Consider the following 17196-nt stretch of genomic DNA (forward strand, 5'->3'; position numbering starts at 1 on the left):
TGGCTTCCTGGTCTTCTCTTTTCTCATGTTTGTTTCTGGAGAATTTTAGCCACGAGTCTGCCACTGCCGTCCTACTTCGATGACCAGAGCAGCCCAGAGGGTCACTACCGCATGCAGCCCCAGCGGCACCAGGCAGGGTGTAGGGACGCCTCCGCTCAGCAGAGGGCGCTGTGCTGGCGGCCTCCCTCTCTGTCCAGGAGCGCCCTTTCTCAGCCATTTCCAAGCTACTGCTCCAAAGTTAACGACTGTAAAGTTAGTTGTTTTTTCCTGGGTTGCCAAAAAATGTAACCCATTTACTGGATGACAGCTGTTTACTTCTAAAATTAAAGGTTAAAATCATTAGAGTTAGTTAGTCAATTTTGAGAATTTAATCCCCTCCCCCTCTAAATTCTTAGACGGAGTTAAAGATAATGCTAGGAAACAGGGTTGGATGGTGACTGCTCTCCTTTTATAGCAAGAAGGTGTGTTTGCTGCCCTTTACTGATGGCTGAGGCTGAGTCTTTGTCCTCATTCAGGCCATCCATAGAGCAGGGGCAGATCTAGGGCCCCAGGAAGAGACAGTATGCCCTTGAGGATTTGGGTGTTCTCTGGCTAAGCCCACTCATGACAGGTCATTTCTCTGGTCTTCAGGAAGAACTTAGCCCAAGGCAGAGTCTATGTGAGAAGTGTTGAGCTGGATTTGATACCCAAGGCAGGGCATCATGGCCCACTTTAGTAGTTCCAAGCACATTCTAGGCCTTGCCAAGGTGATGAGAGTGTCTGTGCGTGAGTGGCCCAGGACTAACTTGTCACTGACGTGCTTTGGGCAAACTCAGCAGCCATCGGCATAAACCTCAGGGAGTCCTTCACCGGTACCATGGATCTTCTGCTCTGTTATTCCTGGGGCCAGATCCTTACCCACCTGTCTCCTCAGAAATTGCTCTCCAGTTTCATTTAGGCTTTACGAAGCAGGAACTGAGGGAGGGGCCTAATGCTTCTTGGCATCTCAAAGTTGTTACATTTATAATGTTATTCAATTTAAAAATAAATGTATTTTCTACTTTGCAATTCTTCTATTCTCTTTCATTCAGCTGTTTAATAATGTCAAATGCTTAGAACCCAGATTAGAAATTCTTACAATGGTCTCTGATTAAACCCTAATAAAAGCACAGTCAGGAAAATTCGTATCATAAGGCATGCTAACTCTTGGAAGCTCAATTTACATTTTGTAAATTTTAAACTAATTTGAGGATTATGCCTTAAACTAAAAAGCTTTATGGGCACTTTGGCAAAATATTAATAAGAATAAATTTTTAAAAACCTAAAAATGGGTAGTTTTGTTCATTCATTCATTACTTTGCCTACTTTCAAAACACGATTTGAGACAATGTACCATAATTCTTTAAAACTACTGAAATAAAATAAAAATACAAGGATGAAGACAAAGCAGTGAAGGTCATTGAATAATGATTCTAGAAAACTTGGATTGAGGGAAATGTCTACTTTTAAGTTTAAGTCTTAGTCTCAGGTCTTCCCATAGCCAAGGCAAAAAGAGACACACACTGGGTTTCATCTTTCTCATATCTATTATAAATAAGCATTTTGGACAAATGTCTTCCTGGAGCTAAATTCTAAAAAAAAAAAATTATATTGTGAATCTTCTTGTTGATCAAGATAGTTAGGCATAACTTTAACTAAATAAGATGCTCTTTATTTAGTACTATCTATACAAAGTTCATTCATTCATTTGATCATTTGATTGATCAAAAGAGGGCATGGTATTAAATTATAGTTTGTGAAACCATTTCTATAAAGAGCTAGAGCAGTATTCAGATAAATACTTAGAAGGCTCTCAGTAAGTGCAAATGCTCTGTTGGTAGAGGCTACCCCGGGCCTTGAGCCTTCTTAAACATTATTGCGTAGTGCTGCCAGACTGCAAGGTTTATCCATCTCCTGACACTGAACATTTTTTGTAGGTATTCACACCGTCAGCTAAGCAGGTCTAGGTAACCACAATGCGACTGCCTTGTAACTACTTGTTCCCCGGGGGAAGGGGGCTAAATGACTTCAAAATACATACGACTGCTCCTTTTATTTTAAATTCATTTTAAATATCATTATTTTTTGCCTGCTGCAATGTTTGCTGCTTGATCAAAAAGTTCTGGGCTTTGGGCCTGGATTGCTCTCCTGTAAAGCAACCCACTGTGCATGCAGGTATCATTTGGTCCCATCAGGTCACCCCTGTTGAACTTGACAGCAAGAGGAGCTGAGGTGAACGTGCTGATGCTCATGTTGCCCACTGTGCTGTGAGTAATAAAGTCCTTTGTCTCTGACCTGGAAATCTTTTGTCTGCTATCCACGTGGTGCACTACCTGGTTAGCTTGCAGGTAGAGGGAAATCTCATGCTCTTCATGGCTTTTGACAGTCTTTCCCTAAGTCATCATGCCTTCATCTTCCTTCCACTTTAGCTACCTCTTTAAGGCAGATTCATTATGCTCATTACCTCTAAGAGTGTTTCCTCCAACTGACAAGTTTGTTTTCCCTTTACTTTATTTGCAATCATGGTGATTGGGAGTTATATTCTTCAACTTGAATGAGAATTATGACAGTATAAGAGACCCTGGGGGGGGCATATAGTCCATAAATATTCCTGTCAAAATGATAACAGTAATAACAATTAGTATTATTTTCATCATTACATATGAAGAAATGAGACTCAGAGAAATTATACAGCTTCTTTAAGGCCACACAGTCTGTGAGCAGCAGAAATATAATTGGAACCTACTTGCTGACTCTTAGTCATTATTCTGTATTACTTCCCAACAGTAGTTTCCAGTTCAGTTCCATATATGTGTATGTGTGTAGATATATTTCATTGACCTCCTACTCGAGCTTGCTAGGGATTAGTGACTTCCTTTTAATCTCAGTTCAAGTCTGATTGTTTCTGTGTCATCTTCAGTCATGTCCTCTCCCAAATTGGCCCGAGTCCCCTTCAGTTTGCTTTGGGCTGGCAGTCAAATCAAGTTAACAGTACAACCAAGGAAGTTGCAGCGACCCAGGAAATCCTCAGCATTTATTCATAATAACTGGCGAGGTTAAAAAATATCCTTAACCCTATCTCCAAAATACTCATTGCTGCTCTTTTTATTTTTAATTTTCCTTAAGTATCTTTGTCTGATTTTTTTTGGAGCACTTGTCTTTGTGTCTCCACATCCTATGCAATGTTAAACTGTTCTGCTGATGGGTGATTGATGAGTGTCTTTACCTGTGACATTGGGAAAAGTTACTGAGCCATCTATGAGGCAGATGTGGTGTTTGTGGCATGAAGGACCAGTTTCCCACTGCTCCATTGGGAAGAACACCTCAGACTCTGAATAGAAACAGAGCTTTCCTCGATTTTCTTTCCTACTTTCCACTTTGAAATAGTTCATAGCCACAACTTGTCCAAAGACCTCTGTCTCCAGGTCTGTAGGTCTCCCAGGCAGATTCCTTATTACTGTTATGATGCAATAATTTTTTATGAACCTCTGCTTTAGAACATGGTGGTTTAGAGAGAGGCCTCGACATCTGAAAACCTAAGATGGAATTCTGCCACATGCCAGCGAACAGTCTTGGAAAGCGACTTAATTTCTCTTAACCTCAATTTCCTCATCTATAAAATGGGGTTGATAATAATACTACTAACCTTAGATGCAATGGTGTAAAGATTAAATGAGATAATTCATGTGAACTTTAGTATTGAGCCTTCTGAATTGTCAATATTCAAAAAATAGTAGAGGTGTTAGTGTAATAATTATAATTATTATTATCAACATTATGATTCCTTTTCTGGTTTTATAACTTGCAATCAGGTCATAAAAAATTATTGCTACACTTTCTGGGTTTGAGGATGAACCAATTAGGCAGGAAGAAAGTTTTCCAGAGATTTCTGGGAAAGAAGTTTCCTTGTTTTTTTGGAGTAAATTCTAGAAAACAACTCAAACTTGCTTCTTTGGGACATAGGCCAGTTCCTCAGATGGCCTCCTGAAGTCCATGCCATGTGTAGTCTCCTCCACATTGAATCGTGGCTGTGTGAACAATAGAACCACAGAATACTGTGGAAGTGACAGTGTGTGATTTTTGAAGCTACAGTCATTGCAGCTTCCTCCCTGCTCTCTTTGATTTCTTGCTCTGGGAAAAGCTAGCCACCATGTCATGAAGACCCTCAAAGTTTTGTGGAGAAGCCCACCTGGAGCTTGCCAGTATCCATCTATCAGCCATATGAGCAAACCACCTTGGAAGTGGATCCTCTAGCTCGAGGCAGGCCTTCGGTGTCTGCAGTTTCAGCTCACATCTGCCTGCAACTGCCTGGGAAATGTCTAACCAGAATCCCACAGCCAAACCACCTCAGAATTCCATCCCTACACTAACGGCGGGAGATAAGAAGTGATTATTGTTGTTTTAAAGTACTAGGTTTAATGTAATTTGTTGCACAGATATAAATAATGAATATACGAGATTAAAAAAAAAAAATTGTAGCCCAGAGTTGTAAGCAGGCGTCTTGTGACAATGGGAGGGAGCCAGCTTGAGGGGAAGCTTCCATTTTGGAAGGCAAAACAGAGAGGTGGGAAAGAACTTGAGTCCTCACTGTCATCACTAAAGTTCATCTCACTCATTGCTGTGCAGATCTTGAGTAATAAATCTTTTATTGTTAAAGCCAGTTTGGGCTTCTAACTGCTGAACCAAGGTAGGAAATAAGAGAATGTGGGCAGTGTGAGTGGAGTATAGGGAGAGTCTGAGACTCAACAAAAGGAGCACTGAGTGAGCGGGAAGGTGATCTGGAAGCGGCAGGCTGCTGCATTCGCTTCCTGGGGCTGCTGTAATGAACCACCACAAACTGGGTGACTGAAAACAACAGGAGTGCATGCGCTCACACTTCTGGAGGCTGGAAGTCCAAAATCAAGATGGCAGCTGGGTTGGTTCCTTCTGGAGACTCAGGGGGAGTCTGTTCCATGTCCCTCTCCCAGCTGCTGGTTGTCAGCAGTCCTTGGTGCTCCTTAGCTTGTAGATGCATCACTTAATCTCTGTCTCTGTGTTCATGTGACCTTCTTGTAAAGACACCGATCGTTGCAGAGAGGGCCCACTCTGATCCCGTAAGGTTGCATTCTGAGGTTCTGAGTAGTCATGAATTTTGAGGGGGACACTATTCAACATGGCACTGCTATGCTTTATGGTGTTCGATCATTCAACAAATTCTTATTGAGGGCCTGCTCTGTGCTAGGCCCTGTGTGGCTCCCAGGGGTAGAGTGATGGATGAGACAGATGAGGCGCGTGTCCTAAATGAAGCTCACAGTCCCTACCATCCAGTGTAGGACAGATGTTAAACAAATGCTTGCAAATATGACACAAATTTCAAAAGAAGAAACACTGAAGGCAATGGTTTCATGGGAAGAGAACTGAGCCATCTGAGGTGGGGTGAGGGGTGATTAAAAAGTTCTTCTTGTGGAAGGAACATCTAAGCCAAAACCAAACAGCAGTAGGTATTAGCCAGATGAGGAGTATGAAGGCCAGATTACTTCAAACTGGTGCGATGAGAATTTGCACCGTGAACAGGCGTGCACTGCAGCACTGCTCATGCGTGAGGGACTTTGAGAGCGCCTGCCCTGGGGCCTCAGCTGGCCCGAAATGTACCCCAGTCTCCCCGTCAACTACCTGTGGGGAAGGCTTCTATCCCTCTGTCTCCCACTCAGCCCTGAACTGGGACAGGTGGGGAGGCCCCTTATTAATGAGCCTCCTCACCCATTTGGGCATCTGGGCCCTGTTCCACACACTGTGCAGAATCAACTAAATCAAGCATGTGGCTTTTATCTAGGCTAGATTTTTTTCTCCTTCTTCCGTGAGCATTCTCTAACTTTTCCCTTCCTCTGACCCTGCTCTATTTTCTGCCACAGAACAAGCCTATTGCTTTATGTTTTAGCTGATACTTTATTTGCCATTGAATTGTAGAAGGCCACTTTTCCCTTGAAAACATCTCAAGTGTGTGTCGCACCCATTCAGTGTTTTCTAGGAGGAAAAGGCATGTACAGTTTTTCGTTTGTCATCTCATCAGCACAAAAGGTTTTTTTTTTTTTTTAAGTATCTTTCCTTTAGAATAAAAGACAGAGATAGTCCACAATAACATTTCTCAAATATCACAACTGAAAAAACAAAATAAAACAGAACACCAAACACTAGCAAGATCTGGGACTGTTATGCAGGAAAACTTGAGTAGATTCTTGTAATTTGGCTCCTTTGCAAGGTTAATGAGACCCCTATTTAAAACAATAAGGTCATAGATTTGAGAGCTTTAAAGAATCTTGGAGGTTATCAAAATTCTGAAAGACCATAAGCCCCTTTATTTTACAGATGAGAACAATTAAATATGGAGGTGAAGTGAGTTAGCCAGATGATTCAAAACTTCTCTCATTCCTCAAAAACTGTTATTTTGTTTATTTTTTAATGACTTTGGTTCTCCACCTTACTTTGCACGTGTGCCTATGCTCTTTATGCTCCATCCAACCTCTTCAGGTTTCTCCTCTTTATTTGTTGCCCTTTAACGCATACGAAACCCAATACCCTCCCCTGGGTGGAGGTGGTCCGGGTCTCAGAGAAACGAGGGTCACCTTATATCAGGACTGGAGGACTTGCCCCTACACTGGAGCTTGGGCTTCTGAGTCTTTTTTAAAAGGTTATGCATGTCTTCAACATACAGAAAAGAAAAAAAATATTTTAAAGCCGTTTTCATTCGTTGTCTTCAGTCTAAAAATAGGGTGACAGAGGGATCGTGGGATAAGCAGCCGGAGCAGGGAAGAGTCGGTTGCCACAGTAACCAATGAGCCATTTCGCTGCATTTGCCTTGACTGTGTGATTTCTGGGAGGCTTTTTCCCCTTTCCTTCTCCTGTGCGTGGGGGTGGGGGTAGGTGGTGGGGGCATTTTTAGATTATATAATATGGAACCAGAGTCCTTATTTGTAGAGTCTTCATGAAAATGCTACTCCCTTCTACTTGCCCACCCTGCTGCTAACAGCCTTGGGTCATTGGTTTTGCTGGGGACTAAGAGAAAAGATTATGATCACACCCATCTCCTTGTACAGTAGTGCCTTTCTTGAACACTTCCCCAATTTTTGGCAACCTAGTTCCATAGAAATATCCGCCTCCACCTCCTTCCTTCCAACTCCGATCAGGTCCTCAAATGCCCTAGGCTCCTACAACCCACCAGGAGACTACCAGAGCTTTCTTCTCTTCCAGAGAAGAGAGATGCAGCCCTGTGTGCGGGTCAAGTCAGGGAAATCATTCTGAAGCTGACCTGGTTCTGCTCTCCTGATGGCAAGCTCCACCCTCTCCCGAGCCGCAGATCCTGGGATCTGGATACAGGCCCACACCAGAGTGTAGAGAGCGCTGGGTTTGGAGGCTTTGGAGGCAAACAGACCTGAGTTTGAATCCCAAACCCACCACCTTGGGCTAATCGTTACTTTGCCATTTTTGAGCCTGCTGTGTGGTTGTGAGAGATAGTACACCAAAAGCAGCCAGCACAGTGTCTGCCACATATTAGGCACCGAATGAATGTTAATCTCTGCTACTTCTTCTTGGGTTTCCCAGACCATCCCCTTCCCTCCCTGCTAACACGGGGCTCTGGTTGACTGATGAAGGCTCACTCCCGTAAAACGTTTTGGAAGAGCTAACATATACATATGAGAGGTCAACTTCTCCTTTAAGGGGCCTTTTGTACCCAACTCTCAATATTCCTCACTCTCCTCACTGGCTGCCTCACATGACATCCTCCAGGCTTCAGACCTTTCCTGACTTCTTTTCATCAGAACAGCATCTGTTCTCAGTCCCATTTATGAAGAGCATGGTAGGTGCCTGGAGAGCTCATCAGGTTTATATCAAAATGTAAAAATGTGTTCAATGTATCCAAATGGGTTAAAATGATGCATGAAAATTTACAATCTTTACTGCTTATTAGGGTGATCAGAAATGAATGAGAAGCTGAATGAGTTGTATTAGTTAGAAATTGTTTTTTAGTTGCAGTGATGGAAATCCAACCTGAACTCACCTAAGTAAAAAGAATGTATTAGCTAAAGTAAGTGAGAAGTCCGGGGTGGCACTATCCACAGGGTCCCAGTGATTCAACGACTTGCATTAGAACTTTTTATATTCCTTAACTCTGCTTGTCTCTGAGTGGCTTTAAGCTCCCGCTTACCACAGACAGACTCAAAATTGATAACATGGCTTCAGATTTATATCTTTCCAGCTGCTATGACCTTGGAGGCAAGACTCCTTCTCTTCCAACTCCACACTGGATAATTCCAGGGAAAGGCTTCTGCTAGCTTCGTTTGGGTCTTATGCTGAACCTGGACCAATCACTTTGGCCAGGGGAATGGGGTCCTATCATTGACCCATGTGTCCCATGTCAGGGAGGTGACAGAGTGTGAGGGGTAGCCACCAGAATGACATAATTCACACGGGGAGAGGATCAGTTCCCCAAAGGAGGGTGGAGTGCTGGTGGAAGGCAGAAACAACAGAGGTTCACTTCAGAAGAATGACAGATTATGCCTGGACACCCAGAAGGGTGCCAGGGGAGGGGTGGAAGTGGGTAAGAAGCAAGTGGTTGATTGACTCTGAGGAAGAAGACAAGGTTCTTGCCCTCAGGGAGCCCTGAATTCAGTGCAGAAGAGAGGACTAAAAACTCAAAGAGAAAGAGGTGGAATCCCAGGGATCGGCCAAAATGCACAGACGCAGCCAGAGAGGAATTGAGAGAGGGCTTAAAGTAAAAACTTAAAAGTTGCACCCTATGTCAAAGGAACCAACTGTCTATAATAACATTATGTCTGAAATTGGGTGCTGTGGATCTCCAGTGTTCCACTGGATAACACTAGGTGCTCCTAAGGGAAAAAGTACAAGGGAAAGGAAAAGGAAGGAAAAGGAAGGAAAAGGACCCTGGCCGTGTTTTGGATTTGAAAATTCTTGCTTAAAGTTAATTAGGTTTGTGTGCTATTTTATTATGGGAACCCTAGTCACAAGTATATTCACTTCAGTCTTTTTTTTAAAATAATTTTTAACTTACTCACTTTCTTTTTCTTTCTATATGCATTTTAGAATAACCTTGTCTATAACTACCAAAAAATTTCTGTGATTTTGATAGGAATTGTGTTAAACTTTCACATTAATTTGGGGGAGAATTAATACCTTTACTATGCTGAGTCTATGTCTCTCCATTTATTTAGGTTTTCTTTGATTTCTTTTACCAGTGTTTTTTAGTTTCAGCATACAAGCCCTGTACTATTTTTAAAAGATCTACACCTGAGTATTTCTTTCTTTAACCAATTCCAATTGATACTGTATTTTTAATTTTGATATCTGATTGCTCATTGTTAGTATATATAAATGCAATTGAATTTTGTATGTGTTTCTTGTATCCTGTGACCTTATTGTACTCACTTTTGGATTTTTTGTAAATTCCTGGTGATTGTCTATGTACACAATCATATTATCTGCATATAAGACAGTTTTATTTATTTCTAATCTGCATGCCTTTTATTTCTTTTTCTTGCCTTATTGTACTAGCTAGAACTTCAAACACTATGTTGAATAAGAGAGGTGAGAGTGGGCATCCTTGCTTTGTTCTTGATCTTAAGGTTAAAATATTCAGTCTTTAACCACTAACTGCAATTTAAATTTTTTTGTAGTTCTTTATTGAATTGAAAGAGATATTTTCCATTTCATATTTCTGAGAGTTTTTTAAATCATAAACTTTGAACTTTGTCAAATGCTTTTTCTGCATTGATTGTGTCATGTGAGTCTTCTTGTGTAGCCTAATTTGATGAATTACAATGACTGATTTTTAGATACTGAACCACTCTTGCATCTCTGGAATAAACGCTACTTGGTCATGATGTATAATTCTTTTTATGTAGTGCTGGATTCTATTTGGTAATATTTTGTTAAGGATTTTTGTATCTGTATTCATAATGGCCATTGGATTTTGTTTTCTTTTTTTAATTGTCTTTTTCTAGTTTTGGTATGAGGCTAATACTATCCTCATAAAATGAATTGAGAAGTGTTTCCTTCTCTTGCATTTTCTGGAAGCGATTGTGTGGAATTGGTGTTACTTCTCCTTTAAATATTTGTTATAATTCTGAAGTGAAAACTTCTGGGCCTAGAGATTCATTTTTGGGGAGTTTCTCAAATTATGAATTGAAATTTCTTAATGGTTCTAGGAGATTTATTTTCTTTTTCATATGCTGTGCTGGTTTGTGCTTTTTTTTTAGGAATTGGTTCATTTCATCTAAGTTGTCAAATGTGTTTATAGAGTCGTTTGTAGTATTCCCTTGTTATCCTTTTGATGTCTGCAGAATCTGTAGTAGTATCTTCAGTTTCATTCTTGATCCTGGTAATTCAATATTCTCCCTTTTTTTTGGTAAGTCTTGCTAGAAGTTTGTCAATTTTATTGATTTTTGAGGAAAAAAAAAAAAAGCCCAAGTCTTTTTTCATTGATTTTTCTCTATTGTCCTTCTGTTTTCAATTTCATTGATTTCTGCTTTTATCTTTATTATCTCCTTTTTCCTACTTGCTTTGAGTTTATTTTACTTTTCATTTTCTAAGTTCTTAAGGTGACAGCTTAGATTATTTGAAACTTTCCTCTTTTCTAATATATGCATTTAATACTATAAATTTCTCTCTCAGCACTGCTTTAGCTGTGTCCCACAAACTTTAGTATGCTCTATTTTCATTTTCTTTCAATTCAATGTATTTTTTAAAATTTCCCTTGAGATTTCTTCTTTGACCCATATATTATTTAAAAGTGCGTTGTTTGCATTATAAGTATCTGGAAATTTTCTTTTTATCATTCTGTTATTGGTTTCTAGTTTGATTCCATTGTGGTCAGAGAACACACTTTGATTTGGATTCTTTTAAATTTGTTGAGGTTTGCTCTAATGGACCAGGATTTGTTCTATCCTAGTATATGTTCCATGGGCACTTGAAAAGAATGGAGGTTGTGCTGTTGTTGAGTGGAGCATTCTACAAATGTGTATTGATCCATTGTTAACCAATGATGTTACTGAGTTCTTCTGAATCCTTTCTGATTTTCTACGTAACTGTTCTATCAATTATTGAGAAGGATTAAACTCTCCAACTATAATTTGCATTTGTCTTTTTTTTTTTTACAGTTCTATCAGTTTTTGCTTCACACATTTTCCAGTTCTGTTGTTTTGTGCATATATATTTAGGATGTCTGTGCCTTCTTGGTCAATTGACCCTTTTATTGAGGGGGGTACTGTAATAAAATATTCCTCTCTGTCTCTTTTAATTGTCTTTGCTTTAAAGTCTACCTGATGTTTATAGAGGCTTTCCTTTGATTAATGTTTGCATGATACATCTTTATCCATCCGTTTACTTTCTACCTGCCTATATCATTTTATTTAAAGTAGTATCTTTTAGACAGCATAGAGTTAGGTCATGTTTTTTAATCTACTCTGCTAATCTCTATCTTTTAATTGGTGTATTTAGATCACTTACCTTTAAAATAATTATTGATGAATTAGGGCATAAGTCTGCCATTTTATGTCTTTTGTTTGTTTGTTCTCTGTTGTTTTTTATTTCTCTGTTTCCTTTTTTCTGCATTCCCATGGGTTACTTGAACATTTTTTAGAATTTCAGTTTGATTTACTTATAATGTTTTTGAGTGTATCTCTTTGAATAGTTTTTTAAGTGGTTTATCTAAGTATTATTACACTGTACATCCATACCTTATTACAGTCTTCTGCTATCATCATATTATCAGTTTAAGTGAAGTGTAGAAACCTTACTTCCCTTTTGCATTTTTTACACTTTCCTATTTATAATATAATTTCTTAAATATGTTCCCCTATATTTTTCAGAACCACATCAGGCCTTGTTATATTTTTTTTGCTGTTGTTTTGATCATCAAATGTAATTTATACAACTCAAAATGAGAAAGTCTGTTGTGTTTACTTATTTTTTCTTACTGTATTCATTCTTCCATCCTGATGATCCCAGGTTTGTATTTTTAATAATTTGCATCCTGTGTAAATAACTTCTTTTAGAATAAATCTGGTGGAAAAAAAATAGATCTGCTGGCAACAAATTCTCTTAGTTTCTCTTCATCTGGGAATGTTGTGATTTCCCCTTATTCTTGAAAGATAGGATTCTAGATTTATGGATTAATCTTTTAGCACTTGAGAAATGTTGTGCCATTTTCTTCTGGCCTCTGTGGTTTTGATGAGAAATCCAGAGATGTTTGAACTGTTTTTCTTCTATTGATAAGGTATTATTTTTCTTTATCTACTTTCAAGATTTTTCTTTGTCTCTAGTTTTCACAATTTTGACCATGATATATCTTGGAGTGGATTTCTTTGGGACTGATAGGGCCCTTTAGGATTCAGGCATTTTCAGAGCCAGGTTATTCAGGGAGGAAACAGTATTTTCACTCTCTTTAAGTCAGGGAGAATCCCTGATCTATAGGATTGTCTACCTGTGAATGCTGATGTAAATATTTTTGGTACTTGTATTTAGAGAAAAGTGTATTTGTTCTTTAAAAGCAGGGCCCATATTGATTTTTTTTTTTTAATATTGACAACAGCATCTAAGTGGCCATCACCAGCTTGATTTTTAAGTGAACTTCATGAACAAGTATCCCCCCTGAGGAAGACTGCCCTGTCTGGGTGACTTGAACAGTCCTGTTTTCCTTCTTGACCTGGAATTTCCTTACCTTGACTGTTTGCCTTCCCCTTGCCGCGGCAGTTCCCTGTTCTTCAACTGGAGCTGTAACAGCTTGACCGCATGCGTGCTTCTAGGCTCTTGACTCTCCTTTATCTACTCTCAGTCTCTGTGCAAATCGTATCTAATTTAATTGTTTTAAATAATGTCTATATGCTGATGGCTCCTGCATTTATATCTCTAGCCCTGAGGTCTCCCATAAACTCCTATATAGTTGGACTCATATATAGTTGGATTAATCGCTACCATGTTTGTTACTATTTTCTATTTGTTGCTCTTGTTCTTTGTTTCTGTTTTTGTCTTCCACTCTTTCTCCCTTTTGTGGTTTTAACTGAGCATTTTATATGATTCCATTTTCTTTCCTTTCTCTGCGTTTCAGCTATTCTTCTTTTTTATTACTTTTTTAGTGGTTGCCCTAGAGTTTATAGCATACATTTACAACGAATCCAAGTCCACTTTCAAATAACATTATACCTCTTCATGGGTACGGCCAGTCCCTTCCAATAACAGGGTAATGCTATTTCTCCTTCCCAAACCTGGTGTCATTGCTGCCATTCATTTCACTTATACATAAGCACATGCATACAAAATTAAATACACTGTGGCTATTATATTTTTAAACAAGCTATTTTCTGTTCAGTTAAGAATAGGAAAAATAAGATTTTTTATTTTAGCTTCATTTATTCCTTCTCTGATGCTCTTCCTTTCTTTATGTAGATCTGAGTTTCTGATGTGTATCATTTTTCTCCTGGAAGAACTTCTTTTAACAAATCTCACAAGACAGGTCTACTGGCAACAAATTCTCTCAATTTTTGCTACTCTCAGAAAGTCTTTTTTTCCCCTTCACTTTTGAAGAATAATTTTATAGAGTAGAGAATACTAAATGGGTGGTTTTTTTCTTTCAATACTTTAAATATTTCACTCCACTCTCTTCTTGTTTGCATGGTTTCTGAGGAGACATCAGATATAATTCTTTAGTATTTTGGGCAGCATTTATCTCATTTGGTGTTCTGTGAGCTTCCTGGATCTGTGTTTGATGCCTGACATTAATTTGGAGAAATTCAGTCATTATTGCTGCAAATGTTTCTTCTATTCCTTTCTGTCTCTTCTCCTTCTGGTATTCCCATTATATACATGTTACATCTTTCATAGTTGTCCCACAGTTCTTGGTTATTCCATTCTATTCTGTGTTTTCAGTCTTTTTTCTCTTTTCTTTCTCATTTTAGAAGTTTGTATTGACATATCCACAAGAGCAGAGATTTTCTCAGCCAGTCTACTAATGAGCCAATCAAAGACATTCTTCATTTCTGGCATGGTGTTTTTGATCGCTAACATTTCTTTTTGAGTCTTTCTTAGAATTTCCATCCCTCTGATTACATTGCCAGTCAGTTCTTGCATATTGTCTGCTTTACCTATTACTGCCTTTAGTATATTAATCATAAATGTTTTAGAATCCCTGTCTGATAATTCTAATATTGATGTCATCTCAGTCTGTTTCTGATGCTGGCTCCATTTCTTCAGTGTTTTTGCATTTTAGTATGCTTTGCAGTTTTTTTTTTTTTTTTTTTTTGATAACTGCACATGATGTACTGAGCAAAAGGAATGTCAGTAAATAGGTCTAAGCTGTTGGGGTTAGGGAAGTGTTTTCTTGCCCTATAATTAGGTCTCAGTCTTTTAGTGAGCCTGTACCCCTGGACTGTGAACTTCCTTGGTGCTTCTTAGCTCTCCCCCGTGACCCCACGGAGGGGCAGGATGGCTAAAGTGTTCCCGAGTTGGATATCTCCCTTCTCCCAAGTTAGTTAGGCTCTGATAAAACCTTAGCAGGTTAGGCCCTAATTAAATACTTTCTCTTGGAGACAGGTTTTGTTAAGAACAGAATCTTCTTGAGTACTTCAAAATGATTCTTTTCCCAATCCCTTTGCCAAAAGCACAAGGGAATTTCCCCCGCAATATTCACTCTGGTAGAACTCCTGGCAATAAAACTCACAAAATGGGTGGGAGCCTTTCATGACTGGTACCCTTGGTGTTTTTAACTCTCAGACTTGTCCACGCCGAATCTCCTCAACTGATCCATTGCAATGAAGATTTTCTAACTCAGCACTGGTTCTTACAGAAGTTTCTGCTCCTGGCTTTCTCCTCTGGTAAGTTGTGATTGTCTGTATATATTCACTTGTCTATCACTGCAACCTGGAGAGCAGAAGTTTGCCCTGTGACCTCACTTCTCTGATGGATCTAAGAAGAGTTGTTGACCTTTCGGTTTGTTCAGCTTTTTCTTGTTGTTAGAATAGAGTGACGACTTCCAAGCCCCTTAACATGCTGGACTGGAAACTCCGTTCCATTCAAAAGGGCTCCACCCTCATAATCTAATCATACCTGAAAGTCTCCCCACCTCCAAATACCATTACATTATGGGTTAGATTTCAACATATGAATTTGGAGGGGACACAAAAATTCAGTCCACAACAATGTATAAATATCATGTCAGCCTTGGGGCCTTAACACTAGCTCCTCCTCCTGCCTGAAATGTCCTTCCCCAGTTCTTCCCATGTCTGCCTCTGTTTAATTTGTACTTCCTCAGTGTGATGGTTAGTTTATGTGTAACTTGGCTAGGCTATAGTGTCCAGTTCATCAACCAATTAGTAATAGGGGTGTTGCTGTGAAGAAGGCATTTTGTAGCTATAGTGAATATTTACAACAGTTGATTTTAATTAAAAGAAATTTTCTTTAATAATGTGGGTGGGCCTCATCCAATCAGTTGAAAACTCTTAGGAGTAACATTGAGGTTTCCCTGTGGGAGAAAAAATTCTGCCTCAAGACTGCAGCAGCTGCTCCTGCCTGACTGATCCAGCCTGCTGGTCTGCCGCACGGATTCTGGACTGGCCAGTCCCTACGCCCACATAAGTCAATTCCTTGAAATAAATGTACCTCTGTGTGTGAATCCTCTATTTGGTCTGTTTCTCGGCTATTTCCTTGGAGAATCCTGACCAATACGTTCTGTGACAGCTTATCTGACCTGCCACTCTCTGTTAGTCCTTCCCCATGTCACTCTACAGTGTGTTGCCCTGTTTTTGTTTTCTTTATCTCATTCATCTCTCTGCAAATCTCTCTGGGTCATTTGTTTATTTATTGTTTGTCTCTCATGTTTCCTTACAAGGCACGTGAAAGCTGGGGTCCCTTGTCTGCTTGTTTCACCCTTCCGTTCCCAGCATGTTGTTGAATGAGTGGATGGCCGCCGCCTTGCCTTCTTCCCTGCAAGGCCTGGTCCCTCTCACCTACCTTGACTCAGTACCAACCCAAGGAGGTATATTCTTGACTGTTCTCATTTAATAGGATGTAAAAATGGGACTCTTTTAATGTCTATTTTACCTGAGGCTTAAAAAAGTAGGTTGATAATAGGCCTGAAAATAATAGGCCAAAAGTCTCTCTCACCTTCTAACATGGAGACTCCGCCACCTAAGTAGGCATCTGAGAACTGGCAGTCTACATCTGAACAGCTGCCCACCCACCCGGCCGGCGGGAGGGGTAGGGTGCTTCCTCTTCATGCCAGCCTAGTTAGGGGGCTTCTGTGGAAATGCTATGGACTATTTCCACCTCCTGCTTGTGAAACAGAAAAACAAGTGGTGTGTGCAGAGGTGCTTGCTGGGCTGGTGGAAGAGGGAAGCAGAGTTTGTCAGAGTCCAGGAATGAGAGAGTGTGTTCTGTGCATCATTATGTGTACCAGATATGGGCTTTGCTAATAGTGAAAGCTGGCCAGGCTTTTTGTTTCATGCCACATGAGAGGGCTACCTGCAAGGGGCAGGAAGCCACAGCAGGAAGTGTAATGTCAGGTGTCCAAACACTGAAGAGGGAAACGTTAGTGACCATCTGAGGATATGCATTTGTTGCTTCAAGGGAATGGCAAATTAGCTGTTTCTGGTGGTGTGTGGGAGCATTTCTGAAGAGCTCATGAAAATGCCATGAGAAGAAATGTCTTAAACACCTGCCAGTCCCAGAGAGCACGGATGCCAGCTTACAGCACTGCCAGCCAAGAAGACCTTCCCTGGCTGCGGTGCAGCTAGCTAGGATAACTCTGGTTACAGATCAACACCTAAATCTCAATGGCTTAACACAGCTATGGTTTTATTTGCATTTATACAAAGTCTGTGCAGGCGAGGTGGCCCTCGTTCATCCCTTGGCAAGGGAACACAGCGGCGGGGGATGCACATAGTCTCTGAACTGCTTTGACCCATAAGTGACCCATCACTTCCACTGATGTTCACTGGCTGGCTTAAGTCATATGGCCCCCCCCTAACTGTAAGGGATGCTGGAAATGAAGGGGGGCACACACAGGATATTTGATGAGGACAGCCTCTGCCCCACTGCCTTTCTCCTCGTTTGCTCCCGTTCCCACCCTTCAATCTGTACGTAGGACCAATAATCAGCCTGAACGTACCAGTATAGTCATACTGGTTATTAAAT

General features: G+C 40.1%; 1 long non-coding RNA gene across 1 annotated transcript in view; it reads left to right on the forward strand.

The window, feature by feature from the left end:
• Positions 1 to 17196, forward strand: part of LOC116661306 — a 200014-nt gene that overhangs the window by 116742 nt on the left and 66076 nt on the right. Inside the window, exon 7 of the long non-coding RNA XR_004317178.1 lies at positions 14779 to 14879. This is a non-coding gene — a long non-coding RNA (uncharacterized LOC116661306). The remainder of the gene's footprint in view (positions 1 to 14778; positions 14880 to 17196) is intronic.

The sequence above is a fragment of the Camelus ferus genome, chromosome 34 (genome assembly GCF_009834535.1).
Source record: "Camelus ferus isolate YT-003-E chromosome 34, BCGSAC_Cfer_1.0, whole genome shotgun sequence".
NCBI lineage: Eukaryota > Metazoa > Chordata > Mammalia > Artiodactyla > Camelidae > Camelus > Camelus ferus.